Source organism: Chinchilla lanigera, unplaced genomic scaffold (assembly GCF_000276665.1).
Source record: "Chinchilla lanigera isolate Chin_1 unplaced genomic scaffold, ChiLan1.0 scaffold00002, whole genome shotgun sequence".
Lineage (NCBI taxonomy): Eukaryota > Metazoa > Chordata > Mammalia > Rodentia > Chinchillidae > Chinchilla > Chinchilla lanigera.
In genome coordinates this window covers 15,853,525-15,877,189 of record NW_004955403.1, presented here as the reverse complement: position 1 = coordinate 15,877,189, position 23,665 = coordinate 15,853,525, and the positions used below count along the sequence as shown (strand labels likewise).

Sequence of the window (23,665 nt, the reverse complement as noted above, 5' to 3'; positions counted from 1 at the left end):
AAAAAAAAAAAAAAAAAAAAAAAAAAAAAACTTGGTTGATAATCGATTCATTTCTTTGGACAGGTTCCTAAGAAGTAGGATTATTGAGTTTAAAAGTACGACTTTTCAAGGTTCTTGTTACTACTGTGTTACTTTTAGGATCTGCTATCAATCTACTAAGCCTCTTAACTCCAAAAACTGTAATACTTCTACAAATGCAGATCCATAAATCATATTAGTTTTATATTGCAACAGTACTCTCACTACTTCCTTATTTCAAGTGTTAACTTCACAGAAATGGGATGAAGAGCCCAAAACACTCTGACACTGTGAAATCTGCAAGGAAGGCAGCGGCCCCTCCCTTCCGCTGTCATGTGCGCCTGAAGCCTGGGCTATGCCCTCTCTAATACTGGGAAATAATTCCACCAACTGACAGAGTTAACTTAGGACGTGCTTAAGATCAGTGGGAAATTATTATCCCAAGCTTTGTAACCATTTGACATTATCTATATGTTTAATCCATGTAGACAACTAGTAATTTACCAAAAGCTAGTATACTTTGAATTACTTTCCTTTCCTGTTTATCTATTCAGAATCATTTAGACCCTCTGCTGTGTAGCTTCTTTCACTTCCCATTTTAGCAATAGACACAGGACCCAAGGCTATCTCCTGGGCTGGCCAAGACCCCAGATGCCAAGCTTTGGAACACTATAGTAGCAACATCTGGCCTTTTGGTGAGCTGCACATGGAGCAGAGCCCCGGGCTCAGCATGCCTCTGGGGATGTCACATGGTCAAACCATCTACTGATATTTGGGCTGGCGTGCTCTCTGAGGGAACACTTGTCTTTCAGCTCACTTTGAATATGGAGCACACAGAATTAGCGCTATTGTGTGTGAAAATAATGCTTTCCTGTTCAAAATGATTTGTTCTAAAAAATCTTAATCATTTATTGTAATTGGTTAAGTTGCATTCCAGTTGACAGCTATTCATAATTCTTTTTCGGGAAAGACACTGGTTAGTTTAGTTCAGGAGACACTTTGTACAATTGCACCAAATTCATGAAAGGTGGCCGAAACATGCATTCAAAAGTGCTTTAAAAGATGGATATGGTAGCACATGCTTGTAATCCTGGCACGGGGAAGCTGAGGCTGGGAAAATTGGAGCCCAGCCTGGGCAATTTAGCAACTTAGAGAACTGGACTTAAAAAAAAAAAAAGAAGAAAAGAAATGCAGAATGTAGCTCAGTATGAACAAGGCCCTGAGTTCAATCCCCACTGCCTTAGTTACTTTTCTCTCATTGCTAAGACAAAATACTTGACACCCAAAGTTAGAGGAGGAAAGGTTTATTTGGCTCAGTGTGTAGAAGTTTCAGTCCATAGTTGGCTGGCTCCAAGACAGGGTGACACGGCGGAGGGGCATCACAGAGAAGAAATAGTCCATGTCACGCAGGAAGGCAAGAGGACATTAGCCCTTTTTCTGTCCTTTGTTTTTATGTAGGGTACCTGCCCTAGGGTATGTGTAGCACTTATACCCATAATCCTAGCCAGATCTACACCAAACCAATCCGTGGACTGATTTAGTAATCACACACCCTTGATGCCTGCACTACACATTCTAGATCCATGCACCACTGAAAAGCCCCTTCTATCACTATATGAAGCTTTAGGGGAACATCTAGACTAAGCCATAACACCCAGTGCCACACACACACACACACACACACACACACACACACACACTTTAAGTACTGGTAATAATTGAGGGAAAAGTGTTAATACTTCACAGGCCCCCCAAAATATTCATTTTGTCAAGAGTATTTTACAAGCATACACAATGCTCCGAACCAATATGATATTTGGTTTCCTAAATTATTAAATTGCTGAAGAGCTGTTTTAATGTCTTTTTCAATCAAGAGATTAAAATTCATATTCAAATAATACCAGTGATTTTTTTAGAGTTATTATCAATTTAGCATAAAAAGTAATCCCAAATGCTTCCCTTTTTGTGTATGCAAGATTAATCAGACACAAGATAAAATGCAATTAAATTAACATATTGCCTCCAACAATTTTCTATTTTTCAAGGGAAAAGGAAAAATGCATTTATGAATATTTTGTGTTAACTGTGGAAAGTAAGATCTAATACTATGTCACAGCACATGAATTTCTTCAGACACATTGAAGCATGTTTAGAAATTGTTGACTTCTTATTATCATGATGTTACCCTGGTAATGAAATAATCAAATTTTCATACTTTCTTCAAAGTGAATTCTTGGGTAAAGTTTGAAAGTAGAAATTTATTTCCATTCATTTTGATTTTTTTTTTACCATTATTTTTGAAGAAAACATTACTTTAATAATCTTACAAAGTACTGAATAAATGTTATAGACTACAGTTGTATCCATATAAATGTCTTACTTCCACAGTGAAATGAGAGAAACTTCCTATTATCAACTGAATGAATATTTATTCAACTTTAAAAATAGGTTAAAGAAAATCCTCTCCAAGGCCACTTAGTAAAATATGGTCACCTACATGATGAAGATTAAGGATCAATCTAAGACAGTTTGATAGTTCCTGAGTAAATCCACTGCAGTAGGAATAATAGGTTGAGTACTGAAACTGTAATAAAAACATTGAAATACCCAGATTTTGGCACTCTTCCTTTATTGGAAAGGGAATAATTTCTTTTTAAGTGAGGGAATTTGAGTTTAAAAAAATTACTCAGAATGATAAGGGTTAATATGATTTGTTTTGTAGAGTTAGCAGACACATATTATTACTGTATGGATCAGAAAATTAATAGGAAGGTGTTTTGATTTGCACATGGTACAAAGCTCACTTTCAGCAATGATACAGAAACTCTGAACCACATTTAACTTTCTTCTCAGGTCTACACTTCCCTGCAGTTCTATGGGCCAGTCTGATCCATGCAGAAGAAACAAACTGGGAACAATTCTTTATCCTGTCATCCTCATAAGGGGGTAAAAGCATCTTTGGATAGGAAATCAGCACCTCAAACGTGGACAGAATAATGTGGCTCGGCTCTGGCCCTGTTGAGATAATTCCTCAGGCCATGGCTTATTCCTTGCTCCCAGGGTTGATGGCATCAGCGTTGTCCCCAGCCGGCCCCTTGTGCTGAGGCAGGAAGCTGCCGCATGGGTATGGAGGGAAGGTGGTGTAGGGAGGTAGAGACGTGCACCAGCTGTGGCCTAACTGCAAAGGAGCCACACCTGAAGAAATAGCCAGCAAAGAAGTTGCAAAGTTAAAATAAACTAGAGTATTCAGGCTCTGAAATTCTACCGGTGCCCTGGAATTAAGAAGCAATTAGAATTTTTGTAGAGAGAATTGACATTCATTCAACTACAAACTCCTTGGAAGCTCTCATTTGTTTTCCTTCCTAGTTTTCCTTCCTCAAACCCCTTTTCATTCCTTATGTCTTTTTTTCTCTTTGGAAGTATTCATCTGGTGACCTTAGCAAAAATAGCAGAATAAGGATCTCTGAAAATTCTCTTTGCCATGACAGCAATGACAAAGCTGGCAAAACACAGAATGAACTTTTTGAAAACTGGAAATTAAGCAAAGGCTTCTAGCAATCTGGGGAATGTTTATTCAGTTTAACTTGCTCTTTCACTCCTCACTCAGAATCTTGAAAATTAAAGCCTATGACAATGTGAAAAGCGGTATGACAGCCAGTGCTGGGGGAGAGCATGCCTGAGCTCCTTCAAAATCCCACTCTCAGAGAAGGAGTCAACTGGTTCTCTAAAATATCCTTCCTTCCCGTAAGCGTTCTTTATTTGACCTGACTTCCTGATGTATAGCTCCACTAGTGAGAAAAGCCCTTCTCCCTGTCTTTTCGATGTTACTTGGAGGATTGAACCCAGGTTCTTCACACTAAGCTACACCTCCTGCCCATTTTTATTTTTTGTTTTAAGACAGGGTCTCACAGAACTGACCAGACTGGGCTTGAATTTTTGATCTCCTACTTCAGCCCCACAGTGTGCTGGGGTTGCAAGCACGTGCCACCATGCCTAGGAGAGAAAAGCCATTTCTCTGGGTTTCGTAAAACACAATTAGAGAGATTTGTCAGCATCATGACTGCTTGAGGTGTGGCTAACAGTTGGGGCAAAGAATAGGTTAATTCAAAAGCTTAAAAAGAAAATTTGGAAGATGAAATTTCCATAGAGGATTGATAAACTCCAACATATCCCTGCTAACCTCAACAGCCATGCTCATGTATCTTCAGGAAAGCCCTCCAAATTCCCCAACCTCTCACCTCTGCTTGATCTTCAGGCTCCGCACAAGCAAGGATGTGGGCTCGGCATTCTCACCTGCCCATGGCAGCGACAAAGGCATTTTTCAATATGCACAGACAGCCCCTTGGCAAAGGTTAGGAGACTCCTTGGTTCAAGCCATTGAGGAAGATCTTTGAGCAGTTATTAACTGACCACTAACCTAACTGAGCAGAAATTTTCGTAACTACACAAGAAACAAAATACAGAATTAAGTATGAAAATTCACTCAACAAACAACAGCAAACAAACACTGGGGAAGGAGGAGATTTACACTTATAGAGTTCCTACGTTGCACTATTTAACGTGGCAACTTTCCACAAAAAATTACAAAACATTTAAATGATAGCAAATTCCTCTTAAAAAGCCCAAATATTGGCATAGATAGACAAAATCTTTAAGTCAGTTGTTTTAAATATTTCCCACCATGAGATGACAAATATTTGAGGAGCTAAATATGTCTAATCTGATCAAAACATTATCCAGTGTATACATGTATCAAAATATCACATAGCATGTCATAAATGTATGTTTTATGTTATGTCACTTAAACTAAATTTAAATTTACACTAGAGATATAAGCTAAATTAAACTATGTGTACAGAACAAAAGGAAAGTATGGATATGATATCTTACGTGGAAGAGAAGTTTTCCCGAATACAGAATTCTTGGTAGTCATCTCCATTTTCCTAGTTTGAATACACCATCTCTCTATCCTCTGGCCTATACAGCTTCCGAAGAAAATTGGCGATTAATCTTATAGAGCAGTGACGGGGAACCCATGGCACAGACGCCACAGCAGGCACACAGAGCCCTCTCCGTTCACGTGAGCTATGTTGTTGCAGCCAGGGTTTGACAAATGATCAGCGTGCACACAATAGCAAAAGTCACATTAATTGTGCAAAAGCATACCAAATGCAAATTTCTACCTTTCAATAAAAAGTTGTATCATTGAAAGCTTTGTTATTGTGGTTTTAAGATAAAATTTATTCATGTATGAGTTGATTTTTTCTAAGCTAAAACCTCAGTATTCGTGTTTAACTGCAGTGTTAGTACTTTGCAATAAATAAGTGGGTTTTGGATTACAGTTTGGGCACTAGGTCTCTAAAAATTTCGCCACCGCTGTTTAGAGAATTCCTTACACAAGTCTCATCTCTCTTGCTCTTCTGAAGAATGCTTCTTTGTCTTTGTCGTTTGAAATTAGATTTTGATATGTTGAGGTGTGTATCTTTTTGAGTTTCTCCTACTTGGAGAATTTTGAGTTCCTTGGATGTACACATTAATGTTTTTAATTAGATTGGGTAGATATTCTGTTATTTTTTCTTTATATATTCTTTCTGTCCCTTTCTCCTATCTGACTAGGACATATGTGGGCATATTTTGGTAAATTTGGTGTTTCACAGGTCAATGAGTAATGTTAATTTTTATTCCACCCTTTTTAATGGTGACATTTATGCTGCTTATCTCCCATTTTTAAGTTCTTTCACCAACTCAAATCTGCTGTTGGTTGAGCTTTAGTAATATTTTCATTTCAGTTATTGTACTTTTCAACTTCAGAATGTTTATTTGGCTCTTTAAAAATAATTTCTCTTTATTGTCATTCTGTATTTGGAGAAAAGAAGTAGAAAATATGAATATATCTATAGTAAAAGCATGATGAACAAATGAAGGGATTAAATTAGTAATCAATAACACTCCACAAAGAAAAACATATACATTTTTCATGTTATTTTATTTTTGTATAAGAGTTATGTTATTCCATTTTAAGCATTAGTTTTACGTTAAATTGAATGCCAAATCATGAGTCACAGATGTAAGAAATTTGTTTTTTTAAAACATGGTCATGCAAGCCTTTAACTCATCCTTTCTAAAGAAGGAGCTTAAATTGTTATCCATTAGGGGGTCCAATTAAATTGCACTGTATCATTCAATGATTTCTGACCCAATAAATGTTATAAAAAATGCTTTCAAATGAAATTTGCTCACTAATAAAGAAAAAGGCTAAAATGATAATTAAATTGGCAGCTTAAATTTTGCATCTATCCATGTATACCTGTAGTGGTTAACCAGAAAACAATGTTATAAAATTAATCAATATGTAGCAGAAAGAAAAAGATTCAAAAGTTACATCTAAAAACTGAAAGATGATAAATGTGTGAAACTAATCTAAAAACTGAAAAAACTAATCTAAAAACTGAAAGATGATAAATATGTGTGCTCCAAGAAAAAGAAAGGAAAGAGAGGGTGTCCTCAGATTTATTAAAGCCCTGAACAAGGTTTCTGAGAAACTCAAGAAGAAGATCGACTTACATTCAAGAAGTTCTAGTATTTGGTTTTACTTTTGGTAGAATAACTACAGGATTATTCTCGATATTCTGTTCTTTTAAAAATTCTTCTGTCTTCTAAATTGTCTGGATTTTAAAATTTTTATTTTCTACCATTTCTCTAAAATACCAATCAATAATCACCTACTACTGTCTTACTTTGACTTTTTCCAATTTGCTCCTTTTTTGTTTCATGCAAGTATTAAAATCTAAATTAAATTAACATTTTAAAATAAAAATTAGAAATTTTTCATGTAAAATAATTACTATTTTATGCAAATATGCATAAGTCAATGAACAAGTCTTTTACATCCTTTTGATAGCTTATTGGGAAATTGATCTTTGCTTTCAGTTTTAATTCCTACAGGAAGCAAAAGATTATACATATATAACATTTTTCAATATGCTTAATTACTACAGTTGAAGCTTCTTGTATTTCCCTAATGAATTACTTGTCTATTATGAAGAAATGGCTCTCTCTGAGGACAATCATTTATTACACCTGAGCCTTCCTGGTCCCAATTGTACCACATGCTGCTTAATAATTTGTAATGATTTAGGAAGATTGCCATAACCACTCAATTATTTAAGCAATGGCTCTGGATGCAATCTATAGAGCATGAGGCATATCCTTAGTCCACATTTAGAACTGTCTTGTTAATTAAATAGAATCCAGAAATGACTCTGTTTCGAGCATTCTATAGACAGTGGACACCTATCCTGGAGGAATGAAAGTGGCCATTTTCTTTGGCCTATCTGGGCAATTGTGGCATTATCCTGCAATGGAACGTAGCAGACAAAAAAGTAGACAAGGGTTTAGGAAATCTGATTGCTAACTCTGGCTTGCTTGCTTTTTAGTATTTGATCTTTGGGCAGTGGTATTCTCTGAGCTTTAGTTTCCTCCTCTTTGTGGAACTGTGAAATTTAACTGCTAATTCCTTCAGCCTTTTTCTAGTCCAAAACACCCCTCTCTGCAGCCATTCGTAAAGTTAGAAAATGTTTTTGCAAGACATCACCAGGTTATAAAACATCTCATTGACTTATTTTTTATGCTGCCTCCTGAAACAATATAATGAAAAATTGAACACTATAATTTAAATTATACTTATTAAAAATTTTAATTATTTCTGAGCTGATGAGATAGAATTGCCAGACAGTGTACTTTAACTGAACAGCTCTTATGGTCAGATTCAACCTTTCTATGGGGGAAAAAAGACACCTGGCCATATGTCTAGGTAATGAAATTTGAAGGACAAGGGTCATGTGAGTGACTGCTGAAGAGAAACTTTACTGATTTCAAAATTATCCTTTGGACTGGCCCCATACTAATAAGGAATGGAATATGCTCTTTCTTATTACTATTTTATTAGTTTGTTGAAGTAAGTGGAATGTATTAAAAAGTCAGTATAAATGACTACATAATTTGTACCTAGTATCTATTACAGTACAATAGAAATTTTAAATGCTTTTTTATGCTTCCTTATCCAGCACAAAGATCATAAGTTTTGGAGCTGATATATCAAGTTTTGTTCTCAAATGATCTTTAAATGATGTTGGGCAAGCATTTTAAAGTTTCTGAGATTTTTTTCCATGTGTTAACATATGACCCAGGGCTTTTTCAATGTATGATAATAGGACACATTCATTTTCAGGGTAGTATCTAGACACATTTTCATTAAAAAATTATTATTACCATCACTGTATCCTTTCTTCAAGAGTAAGGAGAGCACGTGCTAGTTTTACCAGGAACAAGAAAAGTGATGTAAGAAGAATTGAAAAACAAAGGCACCATTTTGCCATTTTTTAAACTTTGACACAAGTACCTCACTTCCTTAAAACAAAAGTGCCCACATACAATCTCACAGGATGTATGATACTTAAATGAAATGTCACGAGTGCTTTTGTTTATATTTTTATAACTCTTAAGACAGAAATAGCTTATCTTACTTAATTATGAATGCTTTCCATCTTATAATTTTGATGCATAATTTTTCAAGGCTATTGTGTGTCTAGATAAAAAAGATTGCCAAAAAGAATGAGATTCTGCATGTAAAATTTTAAAAATTTGACATTTTACCCAATTATATAAATGGAAACACTCTCCATGCCAACTACAGATTGACTGTATATTTTTAATAATTAAATAATAGGCCATTGTGTGGATACATCACAATTTAAGCAGTTCCCAATATTTGATTTTATCTTGCTTATTATTGGAAGTTATAGCACGCTTTCCTATACATGCATATTCTGCATTTGCCTAGTTGCTTCCTCAAGATAAATTAATAAATACATAACCCTTTACTAAGGCTTTCAATATATGGTATTGAAAGTCATTGCATTAGTTATCTATTGCTCCATTAAAAAGTCACACAAAATCTGAATGGCTTGAAACAACGATAATCATCTTCTTTTTTTTTATCTCCTGTAGTTTTTATGGGTAAGGATTTCAGACACCTCAGGAGTGGATTTCCTCTGCTCTGATATTTGAATAGTAACTGAAGACTGGAAGTCAGTGGGCTGGAATCACCGGTAAGCTTGATTACCCTTTTGTATATGTCGTGGTTGGTGGGTACTGTCAGCTCGGAGCCTGGCTTCTGCACAAGAGAGTGAATAGGCTGCAAAAGTGTGGTGAGGGGAGGAGGGAGAAGAGGAAAAGAGGGTTGGGGAGAGGGGAGAGAGAGGGGAGGAAGAAGGGGACAGAGACAGGGAAAGAGAAAGGAAGGAGTAACTTTACTGCACATTATGGCCTAGCCTTTGAAGTCACACAGTATCATCTCTGCCACATTTTTTTAGTGGGAGCAATGACAAAGGTCACTCAGGTTCAAGAGGAGGGGACATAAATCCCCCTCTTGATGGAGAAGAGATGATGTCACATGGTAAGAAATATACATGACATGGACTATGTTACTGCTGCCTTGTTTGGAAAACACTACCCACCTTAGCCAGCACAGATCTTCTGATGTGTATCACCAAGGCTCGGTCCATCAGCAGTGTAAAATTTAAGGTATATCTCTGCATACTTAATGATAAAAAAAGTGTTTTGCTATTGTTTTAGTTTGTTTTATAATTAAACAACCAAACACTGCTTTATACATTGTTTATCATTTATGTTTTTTTCGTAATATTTTGGACTAGTCTTCCATGTTTCTGTGAATATTTATTAGTCGTTCATAAAACACTCTCACATATTAAGAAAATTATGCCTTTTTATAGACAGCCCTTCTTCATCCTCGTTGAGGTCCAGGAAGTTTGTATTTGTAATCCCATGGGAAAGTTACTGGAATTCTAGTGAGTTAATTCCAGTCTACCACTTCCAGTACAACCATGGCGAAAATAAAGACATTAAAGCATATTGGTAGTTATGGGGAGCCAAGGGGTTGTAAGTTCAGCTAGGATGATGGCTAATGGGAACAAAGGCCTTGACCCAAGGTTGAACCTGTGTTTTATTAACTTGTGAAAAAAGGAGTGGCTTGAGGGTGAACGACTGTGACAGCGGTGGGAAGTAAGTGAATGCTGTGAAGTGGGCTGGGTAGGAGGCTTGAACTCACCTTTGCAATATGCAGAGAGAAGGATATGCAGAAAGAGTAATCTGCATGACACATCCAGGCAGTATCTAATGTTTTGGGGTTGTGCTTTAGTTCTGGTATGTGATCTTCTATGCCCTGGAAAGTCATAGCCTCTTATCTCGAGGCTTGATCCCAACTGACAGTGCTGAGCACTGGCTTTTCATCTCACCCCAGCTCACACATGTGTTTTGAGAGCTACAGGGGTAGAGAAACACTGCCCTGTCACCTTGCTTCAAAGACTACACATCAGCACCTTGGCTGGACCAATTTACATTGCTTAAAGCCAATTGAAGGGATAAGGAGAAATCCTAGCCAGCTCTGTACATATCAATACTTAGAAATAGGGCCAGGTTTAGCCAAAATAAAGATAACTGCTCTTCTTTTAAGGAGTCATCCAGACTCTCCATGCTTTTTCAGTTTTGCTTGCAATGTTTTCCCTGTGTGTCTTTTCTTACTGTTTTATTATATTATTTACTCTTTATAAACTTCTTAAAACCATTCCTATCTTATATATATTCTATGCTTATAAATACCTTCCTCATCCCACAATTATAAAACTTCTGTTATTTGTATGATAGTTTATTTATAGACTATGTCAAAATAAATTCCCTATAAATTAAAGGTAAAACCTAACATTTTCCTAAGTGTTTAGCTTTTCCACTTGTATGGTTTGTGTCTAGAGGTCCCCGCTCCACAAAGTGTTAGGTGGTCTAGGGGGTGGCTTTACAGAGGCAGCTGAATCTACAGTGTGTGATTGATTCACAGTACAATGCTGGGATTAAGGGTGTGAGTGCTATACCCACCCTGGGGTGCATACAGTAGGAGGGACATAAAGAGCCTTGGCTCTTTCTGGCTTGTTGCTTCTGCTGTCTTCTGCCTCTGTGAACTGCTGCTCCTCAGCCATGTGCCACCCTGCCCTGGAGCCAGCTGATTATGGACTGAAACCTCCACAAACTGTGAGCTAAATAAACCTTTCTTCCTTTAACTTTGGTTGTTGGGTATTTTGTCTCAGCAATGAGAAAAATAACTAAGACACAACATTATTTGTTAAAATAGTCAAAATAACATTATTTTAAAATAACAATATTGAAAGAAAATGGAGAAGGGATGGTGTGTCCCTTGTGCTCTGTTAAATGATCTATACTGGCAGTATAGTCTGGAAATGAGACAGTTATCCATATTCAGGCCCACATAGACTTGTGTCTCTTTCTGAGCTTTTCATCATTGATCTCCACTGCACCTTAGTATCATATTGTTTTAACTAATGTAGCTTATAAATACATTGTAATATATAGAAAGCTTCCTGTCTGTGAAAACATCTTATTGTGAAGAGCCATTTGCTTAACTCTGCTCTCTCCCTGGGAATCTCATCAGGCGCCTGACTTTCTATACCATCAAAAAACAACTCCCTTATTTATATCGGCAGGCCAGGCCTCTCTGCCAACTCCAAACTAAATTACCAGCTAGGAGGTGGAACAGGCCTCTTTGTTTCAACTGGTCAAAATGGAACCATTGAATTTGTTTTCTCTCTACATTTTCTCCACCCTCAATCTTCTCCAACCCAAACAATGGCTTTCTATGGGTATCTTAGTTGCTTTCTCATTGCTGGGACAACATACCTGACACCCACAATGTAAAAGAGCTCACAATTTGTAGGAGTTGCAGTCCATAGTTGGCTGGCTCCAAAGGAAACCAGCATGGCAGAGGGGTATGGAAGAGGAAAGAGAGCTCATGGCAGGGTGGTCGGAAGTAGGAGGGAAAGATCAAAGGAGGAGGGAGGGAGACATACCCTTCCAGTATAGTCTGGAGATAAGACAGTTATCATGTCCCCACTGACCCACCTCCTTCATCCAGGCTTCACCTCCTGACATCACATTTAGCCATAAACTCATCAGTAGATTAGTCATGAAGATTAGCTATCACTTATCAGTGGAAGAGTATCACATCCCTATGACCCAACCTCCTCCTCAAAGCCCCATCTATGTGCCTTAGGCTTTGGGGGAACATCTAGAAACAAACCACAATCTGCTATTACAATGAAAGACAAATTTAAAGCCTTCTCCACTGTTGGTACTAGTGCAGACTAGTCCAACCACTGTTGAAATCAGCGTGGAGGTTCCTCAAAACACTAAGATTAGAGGCCCTGTTCCACCCAGCTATTTCCCTGCTGGGTATTTTCCCAGAAGAATTTAAAACATCATACCACAGCAATTTATGTGCACCCATGTTTACATGACCACACTTTGTAACAGCTAAATCATGGATACGAACCAACTGTCCATCAACTGAGGAATGGATAAAAAAGATGTGACACGATGTGCAATGTAACAACCACTGTTGATTTGTATTAATTTGTCTTGAGACTCGCATCACTTTGAATGTTCTTGATTTGATTTGTTTATGTTCATGATACTGGTATGCTGCTACTGTTCAACTTTTTTGTTTGTTTGTTTCTCATGTATTACTCTCTTTAAAATAAAAAATAAAAAATAAAAAATGTGGTATTTTTATACAGTAGAGTACTACTCATCCATAAAGAAAGATAAACTTGAGACTTTTATAGGTAAATGGATGCAACTAGAGATCGTGCTCATAAGTGAAATAAATCAGACTCACACATGTAGACATCATATTGTCTCCTTTGTGTGAGAAACTAAAAGAGTAAATGCAATATAAAATGTACGATAGATATTGTGAAATGAGAAGAAATTGTTCAACAGGAAAAAGGAACTAGATTGGGTAAAAGGGGAAAGGTCAGTAGGGCAAAGGGAAAAAATGCAGGTCAGTTATACTATTAGTGTCTCTTAGCTCATTAAAAGGGAAGGTTTGTACTAATTTTGGTAGGAGAAATCTTTATGCCCATATCTTGTACCCTGAGCAACTACTTTAAAGATAACAACATGTAATATACTAGCTATCGTTATACTCCTATGATTTTATGAATTTATATATATATATATATATATATATATATATAAATTTAATGACATGGTAGTCCATAAGGCTACAAATAGTTGACTTTTCTGACATGCTAATTAAAATGGAAAATGTAAATTTGGGAGGGCATAGCATAATTACATGCACACTGAAATAGGGTATTAGTGTTTAAACATGGCTGAGCCTGTGACTAAGGGGTGCTAAAAAATAAAAAGCAAGTCAAGGAGCCTGGGACCTCTGGAACATTTCAAGAGTTTATTTTTGCATTTGTAAGAGAGGGGGTGTCTTTGCCTCTCTGTCAAGGCTGCTGTGGTTTCCTGCTAGTATGTGGACCAAAGAGTGTTAATCACTTTGCCTATGAGCAAGGGGTGTACTATCACATATCTGCATTTCTCACAAATAGGGCTCTTCTTGAAAATGTTTAATGTACTTTCCTAAACATTATAAATAATTTAACTACTATAACATTATGGTTTGGAGAAATGAAGCATCAAAAAAACAAAGTCCTGAACAAGAACATATCAAATGTGGCTCAATTATATATAGACCTCCATAGGAAGAAAAAGCCAACATTAATAATCATGCATTAAATTGAGTAAGACCTATTTTTCACTATTTTTAGATAAGTGTTTTAAATATAGCAATTTAAATATAAAATCAGTGGATTAAGATGAGGTGATTTTAAGAAAAATATAAAATAACATATGGGAAAATTATATAATTGTATAATAATTAGGTAGTGATAGGTAATAAATTATTCCATATCTGGGGATCATCTGTATATTATTCAGAAAGAAACAGTAAAATGTAACAACACTTTTTACAAATAGTAATCTCCATACAAAATAGGGAGGCATCTTGCACTGGTTACCCTCCATCTGTCTTTCCACAGCTGATCCTTGTTCTAGTCCACAAACCTGTGCACCAGCAAGCCAGCTTCTATGGATGGAATCATCCGCTCTCTCACCTCTCCTCCCAGTTGGCTTTGTGCAGAGAAAAAGACCAAGTACACAGGAGAGAAAGAGGCTAACAGGCAGCCATGAGGGAATTTATGGGTTTCTTTCTTCTTTTTTTTTTTTTTTTACAGTTGACTCAATTTTATTCATTATTTCATTTATTTCACTTCATCTTCACTTTAAAAATCTGATAGTTGGCATGAGTGTAGAACAATTATTTTTTAAGTTCACCCAGCTTTTCCTTTTCAACAAGGACAGAAGTCACACTGAAAATGTCACAGTGACAGAGCCAGGAGGGTTACAACAGTGCGGCTGCAGTGACACAGAAATCCCCGGAGAAGAGCCACTGAGTGTTCGCAGGCGATTGTTCAAGGGGAAATAAGGTCTGGGCTGTGTTCCCGCAGGACTGGGACTGGGCAGAGGGTGCTGAGCTGGGAACAGAGAGTGAGTCCCTTCTGGGTAAAGGGCGTGGCACACCCAGGTGGAGAGGCCAGAAGCTGGCCCTCCCCTGGCTCACAGTGCACTCTGGAAATCTCCCAGGATGCTCTCCATATTGTGCTATGAGTCTATGTACTTGGTGATGATTGTAGGAGACTGTGCTGTGACTTCAAGGGTGTCTTGGTTATGGTTCTCTCATTGCTGAGACAAAATACCTGATGCCCAGAATTAAGGAAGGAAAGGTTTATTTAGCTCAAGGTTTGTGGAGGTTTCAGTCCATACTGGGCTGGCTCCAAGGCAGAGTGGCACATGGCAGAGAACTACATAGTTCATGGTGGCAGAAGACAGCAAAAGCCAGAAGAGAACAAGGCGAGCAGCCTCTTTGCCTCCCTTACATTGTATGCAAACTACCTGCCCTGTGTAGCACTTACACCCATAATCCCAGCATTGGACCATGAATCAATCATAAACTCTAGAAGCCTGCCCATGGCTGTGTGAGGCTTTGAGGGGACATCCAGACACAAACCATAACAAAGGGCAAAGTTAGGGCTGTGTTCCCCGAGCTGGGCATGGTGGCACACACCTGTAATCTCTGCACTCTGGGAGGCCGATTTTGTTTTTAGGTGTTTATTTTTGGCCCTGCCACCACCACTGGTGAGTTTTAGAGGTAGGTACTTTACTTACAATCAGCACTATTTTTTTAGTCCATGTTTCCTATGTAGGCCTCATCTGACTGTAGTGTTGCCATGTATCTTAGTTACTTTCTTATTGCTGGGACAAAATACCCAAGAATCACAAATTAAAGGAAAGAGATTTATTTGGCTCACAGTTTATAGAGGTTTCATTCCATAGTCGGCTGGTTCCAAGGCAGAGTGACAAGGCAGAGGGGCATGGCAGAGGAGAAACAGTCCATGCCAGGGTAGGCAGAAGGCCTCAAGCCTTCCTTCCATTCCTTTATACCCCATCCAGGCTACAAGTCTCTTGGTTGCTGCCACCCACACCCAGGGTGGGCTTTCCCTCTTTAGTAAATCCATCTCCCATGCTCAGAACTATGCTAAACCAATCAGTGAACTAATACATCATCACAAACCCAAGACCCAGTCACTCCCAAAATCCCCACCTGTGAGCACATGAGGTTGGAGGGACATCTAGATACAGATCATACACCATGCTTTGGCCTGTGCAGCCCTTGGGGTGGTAAAGGCTGTTTATAGTTTCTGCCCCAGGATATTTCACCATTTCTTGTAGGTACTAACTCTCCCACACTACTGTAAATAGTTCCTTCCTAACCACCTCTCCAATCATCTGTGAGAGAGCCTTCTCTCTTAGGCCTGGGCCTTAGCTCACAAAAGTTTGGGCTTTGGTGCTTCAATTGTATGCATAAAAGGAAAATCATCTAGCTTGTGAACACTGCTATGATCTTCCTTACAAAGCCATTCCCAACCACCACTACTCTTAGTATTTTATCACTACAGTGATTCAAACTTCCTTTGTAGTGGGTGATAAGTGAAGCACTGAGAAAATAGTAGGATAATAGAAGGAAAGATAAGACAGATTCTCCCTCAAGCACCCTAGCTTACTCGGCAGATGTTCTTAAACATTTAAAAAGCTACACAAGATGATGTATAACAAAATACACAAAAGAGACAAAACAGACAGTAAATATTATTTGAAAGCAAAGAAGAGAATGATGGCATGGGTCTTGTTGAGGTAGGACCGCAACGACTTTAGAGAATATAGATATTTTCCATCATTATTTCCAACTTCTTTGTCCCACAAATAGCTTTGTTTTTACTTGGGTCCCTCTTTCAATTCCCTACAGCCATTTACAGGCCACTTAAAGTGGTGTCTATACAGGAATACTAACTAGTCTCTCTTCCCTGGTGCGCTCTTTGCAGGGCATACATGGTGCCACACTGTCTTACACACCAGGAAGATACATGGGAGAAGTTCACAGATCTCGATCAAGTAGAACAAATTCGCCAAGAGTGGCCCAGGCTCTAGAGGGAGCAAATCTGTTCTTAATTGCTAGTTCATCCTCCTACCTCCTAGTCATATTATCTTCAGCAAATTAATCGCTTGTTGTTTCAGTTCCCTCTTTTAGAGAGTTGCAGTTTATCTTCTCGGGTTTATTTTGAATTTTCAATGAAATAACATATAAAGTGTTTATTACAGTGCTCACTTCATCTTAAGGAATTATATTGGTATTCTACTACCCTTACTTTTACTAGTTCTAATAATGACATTATTATTATTGCTTCATCTTCTGAGTGAAAAACTAACAGCCCCTTAGTACTGTACAGTGTAAGTTAAGATTTATTTTATTACTAGTAAATATAAGTGACTTCCATAAATATTAATTAGTTTTTCAGGTCGTACTTATTCACCCTCAAATTCCCTTCACATTCATCAAAAAACATTTTGACCAACCAATTTTATTCAGTTAAACAACAAAGTAATAATTTTAAAAAATTAGAATTCATCTCTAATATTCTATTACAATATTTTCCAAAGTAGAATTTTAGCTATAAAATGGAAATACTAATTCATTAGTATTATACTTAGAAAAATGTCATAATTTATGACAGATTTTTCACACCAATTAAGTATTTTGGGATAATTCTTTCTATATAGCAAGTCAAAACTTCATTGAAATAGAATTTGTCAGTGAGTCATACTTGAAAATTTTAGGTTTATATAAAAGAAGCACAAATCATTGAGCTTTTATCAATCTTACTAATTTAGATTTGTGTTTTCTTGCATAAATGCCTCAGAAGACTTTTTGATTCATAAGTAAGCAATGCAGTTTGAAAATATCAGTTGACTACAGAGGCACAATTTAATTGCTGAAATTGAGAAATCCTTAATTTCCATAAAACAAAATTACAGATAACTAGCCCTGAAGTGATGAATTTTAGTTTTTTTAAAATTTCATTTGTAGTCTCTCCCATGTATTTCTTTTTCAGACATAGCTCCTATTTTTTTAAATATCAACTTTGGATACACAAAACCTGTATTTGTGCAACTGAATTAATAAGGAATTTCTATAACCTAAGATGACATAGCCATTATGAATAAAGCCCCTAAAATTTTTACCTTGTATCTAACCAGAGAAAGAGATGTAAAGGACAATTATAGCCAGAATTCTCCAACCCAAATGTGCTTCTTAGGTTTATTTATCCAGTCATACCACATGCCACACAGCTGCAAACTATTTTGAGGTTTACTAGACACTCTTGTCGAGAAATTTTTTCTTTCTTTTTGATTTTCTGCCTCATCTCACATTGGGGACAATTTACTATGGCTGCATTAAGTATTTTCTGAACTATTGCTGTTGCTAAATAATTCTGATGTCTTTGAGGCATGCTTCCCTCAAAAGTAGATTTCCTTGAGGCTTTGGTTCAATTAATTTAGCATATTGAGCATATAAATTGACACAAACAACCACAGTTATTATTTTGTCCAAAAAGGCCTAGAAGTCTAGGTGAAGCAGGGAACGAGGCACACAATTGGCTGCTTTCACGGGGAGTAGATCTCAGTGGGAAAACCTAAATGTAACAAATAACAAAATAATAAAGAGACAGAGACCTCTAGAAGACAATAGTATACTGATAAAGAATGTCTGTATGTTTCCTTTCTTGGAAGGACTGCTTTGAAGAAGCTAGAGAAGCATACTTTACATCAAGAAGTAGTAGATCTCCTACACTCTATTTCTCAAGTGGAAGGTTTAGAGAGAAAGGATGAGGAATGGATGAAGTGGGGAGATAAAGCAACGGGGCAGTCAAGGAGACGACAATGAACATAATAGCCAGCGAGGAGGAGGAATGGAGCACCAAGTGTCACAGGGAGAATGCGTGCCGCGGAAAGGTGTAAGTATGAGCTGCCCCCATGGTTACACAGGCTTGAAGCTGACAGAGCTGGAAATGTTCTGTGTCGTTTACCTTACAGATGGAATGAGGCCAGCTGAGGAGGGAGGAGGCTCTCCCACACTGTGCTTAGAGAGTTAGAACCAGAACTACTAGTCAGCTCCTGGTGGAGTTCATTTACATCCATCCCTACCAAGAACTGGGTTCTTTCTTCTGGATTGCTTGTGAGGTGGACACTAGTAAATATGATTCCTGAGCAACCATCAACAAGTGATAGCATGAGGTGTTAGGTCTCTACTAGCATTTCTGTGTGGCTAATATGCTGAGGGGCTAGAGGACCCTACAGGTGACTCAGGAGCCTAGTTCATGGAGTTTCTTCTATGGGGATGTGGACCCACACAAGCTGGGTTCCTATTCACCAACAACGGTAGTCTGAAAATTGTAAAAGCAAAGGAGGCTCTGTTCTGCAGAAGGAGAGGTTTCGGCAAAGGCCTGAACTAAAGACAAAGAAAACTAGGGCTAGGGATGATTAGCTCCTTAGTTATTTGAAAGGAATTTTAGAGAAGATTAAAAAACACTGTGGTCTAGTCTGTAGTTAAATCCCAGGGTATGTAATTTTAGCAATCATCTGGGAGTAGCCAGTGGCAGGAGCAATTGCGGAAATGCTGACACAGGGGGGATCAGATTCTCAGCGTGCATATCCGAAACTAATAAGAAACTTCCACTGATGGTGAAAAACGAGTTGGGAAATAAAAACAAAAAGGTGGGTGAGAGTATTTGAGTCAGTATTGAAAATGAATTGAATTCTGCTTACCCTTTCGCTACACGCTTCCCACTCGTTCTTAGCTTCCTGACCTGAGAGGTAAACAGCAACAAAGACATCTTCCTGAGTCTTCTGAGTGAGGGTGGGAAGCTGCAATAGTGTTACCAAGGAACCTCATACAGCAAACTATGTCTGCTGCCATGAGGGGAGAGAAGAAAGTTGTTGTTTTAGCAAAAATAGACAAGTGGGATTTCATCAGACTAAAATCCTGCACAGCCACAAAAACAATCAGCAGAGTGAAAAGATGCAGAATGACAGAAAATACTTGTAAACTGCCCTTCTGGCAAGGGGTTAATACTCCCAATACATGAGGCAATTAATTAGCTCAATGGCAGGAAAATAAATACAATTTTAAATGGACAAAGGAACTTCATAGAGATTTGTTAAAAGAAGATGTACAAACTGCCAATAGATACATTGAAAACATGCCCAATGTCACTGTCTGACCGGAAAACTACAAATCGCACAATATGATATCATCTTACCTCGATGAGAACGGATGCGATGAAAAAGACAAAGGTGGCAAGGATGTAGAGAAAAAGGAACTCTTACACAATGTTGGTGGGACTGTGAATGGGAAGGAGTGAAGAGGTTCCTCAAAAAATTAAGAATAGAACAAGTGTATGATTCAGCGATCTCTCTCCTGTAGCTATAGAGAAAGTAAAATGGAAAGGGTACATCAAAGGATTATCTGTACTCTCACATTTATTGTAGCGCTATTCATAAGAACCAAGACTTGGAATCAACTGAAACGCCTAACAACAAACGAATAGGCAAAAAAGGCACGTCTATACAAAGGGATATTATTTGGTCATAAAAAGAGTAAAGTCCTCTCAGTTGAAATAACATGAACAACCTGAAGGAGATTATGTTGAGTGAAATAAATCAGACACAAACGGATGAAAACTGTATAACCTTACTCATGCAAATTCTTAAAAACAATTGGTACTGTAGAAAACTATAAAGTTGTGCCTGAGGGTGGAGCTGAGTAGAACAGTGATTAGTAGAAGCCCAGGAGGGAACAGAATAGGAGAGCACGCACAAGAGAGTGGTTGGCAGGTTATAGTTACAGTTAGAGGGAATAAAGGAGCTCTGATGTTCTACTACATGATTGTGTGGCTTCAGTTAACAAGAAGTCATTGTGTATTTCAAGATAGCTGGAAGAAAAGTTTTTAAATTCTCTGACAATAAAGCAATGATAAATGCATGAGGTGCTGCATAGGGTAAGTAGCCTGATGTGATCAATGTATAATGTATATATGTATTGAAACATCGAATTGTCTATGGCCATACCACCCTGAACGTGCCTGATCTCATCTGAAACATCAAATTGTACCCCATTAATATATCTAATTAAAAAGTATTCCCCCAAAAGCCAGAAAAGCTTTTGACAAAGTACAACACTCATTCATGATTAAAAAAATAACCCTACAGAAAATTGGCATAGATGGTCTTTACCTGACTCTGATAGAAGGCATCTATGATAAACCAACAACCAACATCATACTAAATGGACAAAAGCTGAAAGCTTTCACTCTAAAATCAGAAACAAGACATGGATGTTCACTGTCAGTACTCCTATTCAATATAATGCTGGAAACATTAGCCAGAGCAATTAGACAAAAGAGAGAAATAAAAGGAATAACGATAGGAAAAGAAGAAGTCAAATTATCATTATTTGCAGATGACATGACACTCTACGTAGAAGACCCCAAAAACTCCACCAAAAGACTTCTAGATTTAATAACCAAATTCAGTAGCTTAGCTGAATACAAAGTCAATATTAAAAAATCAATAGCATTCCTGTACACAAACAATAAACTCACTGAGAAGAAATTAGGGAAATCATAGCCTTCACAATAGCATCCAAAAAATGAAATACTTAGGGATCAATCTAACAAAGGGAGTAAAGAATCTATATACTGAAAATTACAGTACTCTGAAAAAGGAGATTGAAGAGTATATCAGAAAATGGAAAGATATCCCTTGCTCATGAATAGAAAGCCAAGTTGATTTTTAAAATGAAAAGAAGATAAATCCATTTTGAAGTTTTTAAAGGAGAGATATTAAATAATAACAACTAACAGTTCCTCTGAATTCACAGCACACTCAGCTAGGGACCAGGAAAACTATAAAGTTGCCCTTCAAGATAGAGCTGAGAGATAGCAGCTGCTTTGAGATCCTTTCTGAAAACAGAAAGACAACAATAGAAAGAGCAATTTGAGTAAAATTTAGAATCTAGGTCTTTAAATCACTTTTATAAGACCTGTCTGTTCTTGGGGTATACTGGATTTCTCTTGGCTACAGAGCTGTTGGTTTCATCAAAATCTCCCCCTCTCAGTGTCACAAGGAATAGGTGATAATAAATACTTTGCTGCATAAGGAGACCTGCATGCAGCCTCAGCAAAAAGCAGAAGTGACAGATACACCTTCCTGTTAGATCTCAATTCAGCCCTTTTGAAAATGAAACTTCGGGAAAATGGAGGCGAAATAAACCAAAGATTTATATGATCAGTGCTAAATGGGATTTTCAGGCATTGTTTCTGAGTCTTGGTCATGGTATTACTTTTCTGTTCCTAGTGTTTTTACTGCTACTTAAATATCCCAGCTGTAGTAACTTCAAACAACAATAAACATGTATTTCACAGGGGTTCTGTGGGTCAGAAATTTTTGAGAATGCTTAGCTGGATGCTTGTGGCTGAGACTACCCTATGTGGTTGCAGTCAAAATGTCAGCTCACTCACAGTGCCATAACAGGAGGATGCAGTTCCTTCTGAGCTGTGTGACCTCTCTACAAGGCTGCTTTTCATGCCGTAGTAGTTTATACCCACAAAACAAATGGTCAAAAGTAGCAAAGGGGATTCATGCCTCATTTTGGGAGTCACACTCTTTTATTTGTGCAACATCTCATTGGTGGCATGTCAGTTTTATTCCTTGTGAGAGGGACTATGGAAAGGCATGAGTAGAAGGAGTGGAGGGCCTCCAATGCCATCTTGGAGGCTGGTTTCCACAGAATACTGGTAAGCTTTCCCACTGCAGAGCCAAAATACTCAACACCCACAATTTACAGGAAAAAAGGTTTAACTTGCCCCATGCTGTCAGAGGTTTTAGTCCATGGCCAGCTGGCTCCAAGGCAGAAACATGGCAGAAGTGTATTGCAGAGCAAAGCTGCCTCCTCCCTAGTGGCTGGAAAGCACAGTGTAAGGAATGAACAGGAGATGTGCCCTCCAAGGGCATGACCCCAGTGACCCCTGTCCAACTGGTCCCCCACTCCTAACAGAACATTGAGCTGTGAACCTCAATGTCCTAATCCACTCCTGTGTACAGAAGTCTCGTGTTCCATTCAGCCCTCCAGAAGCCTCACAATCCAGTCAAGTTGACAACTGAGATTAACTGGGACACATAGTCTTTCATATACCAACATGAAATGTTCCCCACTGCCACTTACCACTTATGCTATTATTTATTTAATAGTTTTCTTAGTATGGACTTTTTCAAAATTAAAAATCATTTTAAGTAATAATATCCATAAAACCATGGCTTTTATGGGATCATTTTGCCTTTTTAAAAATATATTTTAAAACATCTTAAGAAACAATAGCTGTAAAGCCATGGATTTCATGTACTCATATTTATGTTGATATTAATTTTCAAATATGAATGGAACGATCAGAACAAAATACATTTTTATCTTCCAGCAGCACCAAATGCAGCTCCAGTGTTTTATACACTATCATTTGGGAGGTGCCTCCAGCCACAGGCTTGAAGCTGGTCTTGCTTGGAGAAGATCCTTATGAACTCGATGTAAGTCAGGGGGCATTTGTTTCACGTGACATCCTCACTTACACTGAATCCCTTGAAGTCAAAGGTAATAGTACATGGGGGAATACTACCACGCTACAACAAAGTCCATTTGCTGCACAGGTTATATCTGTCACTTTCCAGCTCTCATTTGTAATTACTTAAAACTGAAACAGTTTAAAGAATTGAACCATAAGGGTAAAGGACATTGTTCTGGGGACATAAAACTAAACTCACCTTATTACGTATTGTTACACTGCTGTCTGCTTTCATTACCAAAGGCCATAAAGCAATTTTAACCGTTCCCTGGAATGTCACCAGCAATAAGTGCTTTTGCTTTACCGTTCTGTTGAAATGAATATGATAGTTATAGTTTAGAGCTTTTGCAGCTGGGACATCTAGAAATGCCTTCTGGTGTCTGAATTTCTGAAAATATTCAGTTTGGGTAACCTTGTTGTTACTTTAAGTATGGTTGGGGAAATCATGTCATAATCATTGAATTTTATTAGCAATCAGCCCTTTTTAATCATAAAATGCAATGTTCTGAAACTTATTGCCTGTTCTGTCCTGTGCTGGTGGCTCTATCTCTTCTCCTGGCAGTATACCCATGAATTGCATGTGCTTTCCTGAGGGTACCATATTTGCAGGTATCCTTCATGGCAAAGGTGACAATGTGAAC

General features: G+C 37.8%; 1 long non-coding RNA gene across 1 annotated transcript in view; it reads left to right on the top strand.

Moving 5' to 3' along the window:
• Positions 1-23,287, top strand: part of LOC102019556 — an 83,552-nt gene extending 60,265 nt beyond the window's left edge. Inside the window, exons 3-5 of the long non-coding RNA XR_259174.2 lie at positions 9,028-9,128; positions 18,142-18,365; positions 22,884-23,287. This is a non-coding gene — a long non-coding RNA (uncharacterized LOC102019556). The remainder of the gene's footprint in view (positions 1-9,027; positions 9,129-18,141; positions 18,366-22,883) is intronic.
• The last annotated feature ends 378 nt before the right edge of the window (positions 23,288-23,665 follow it).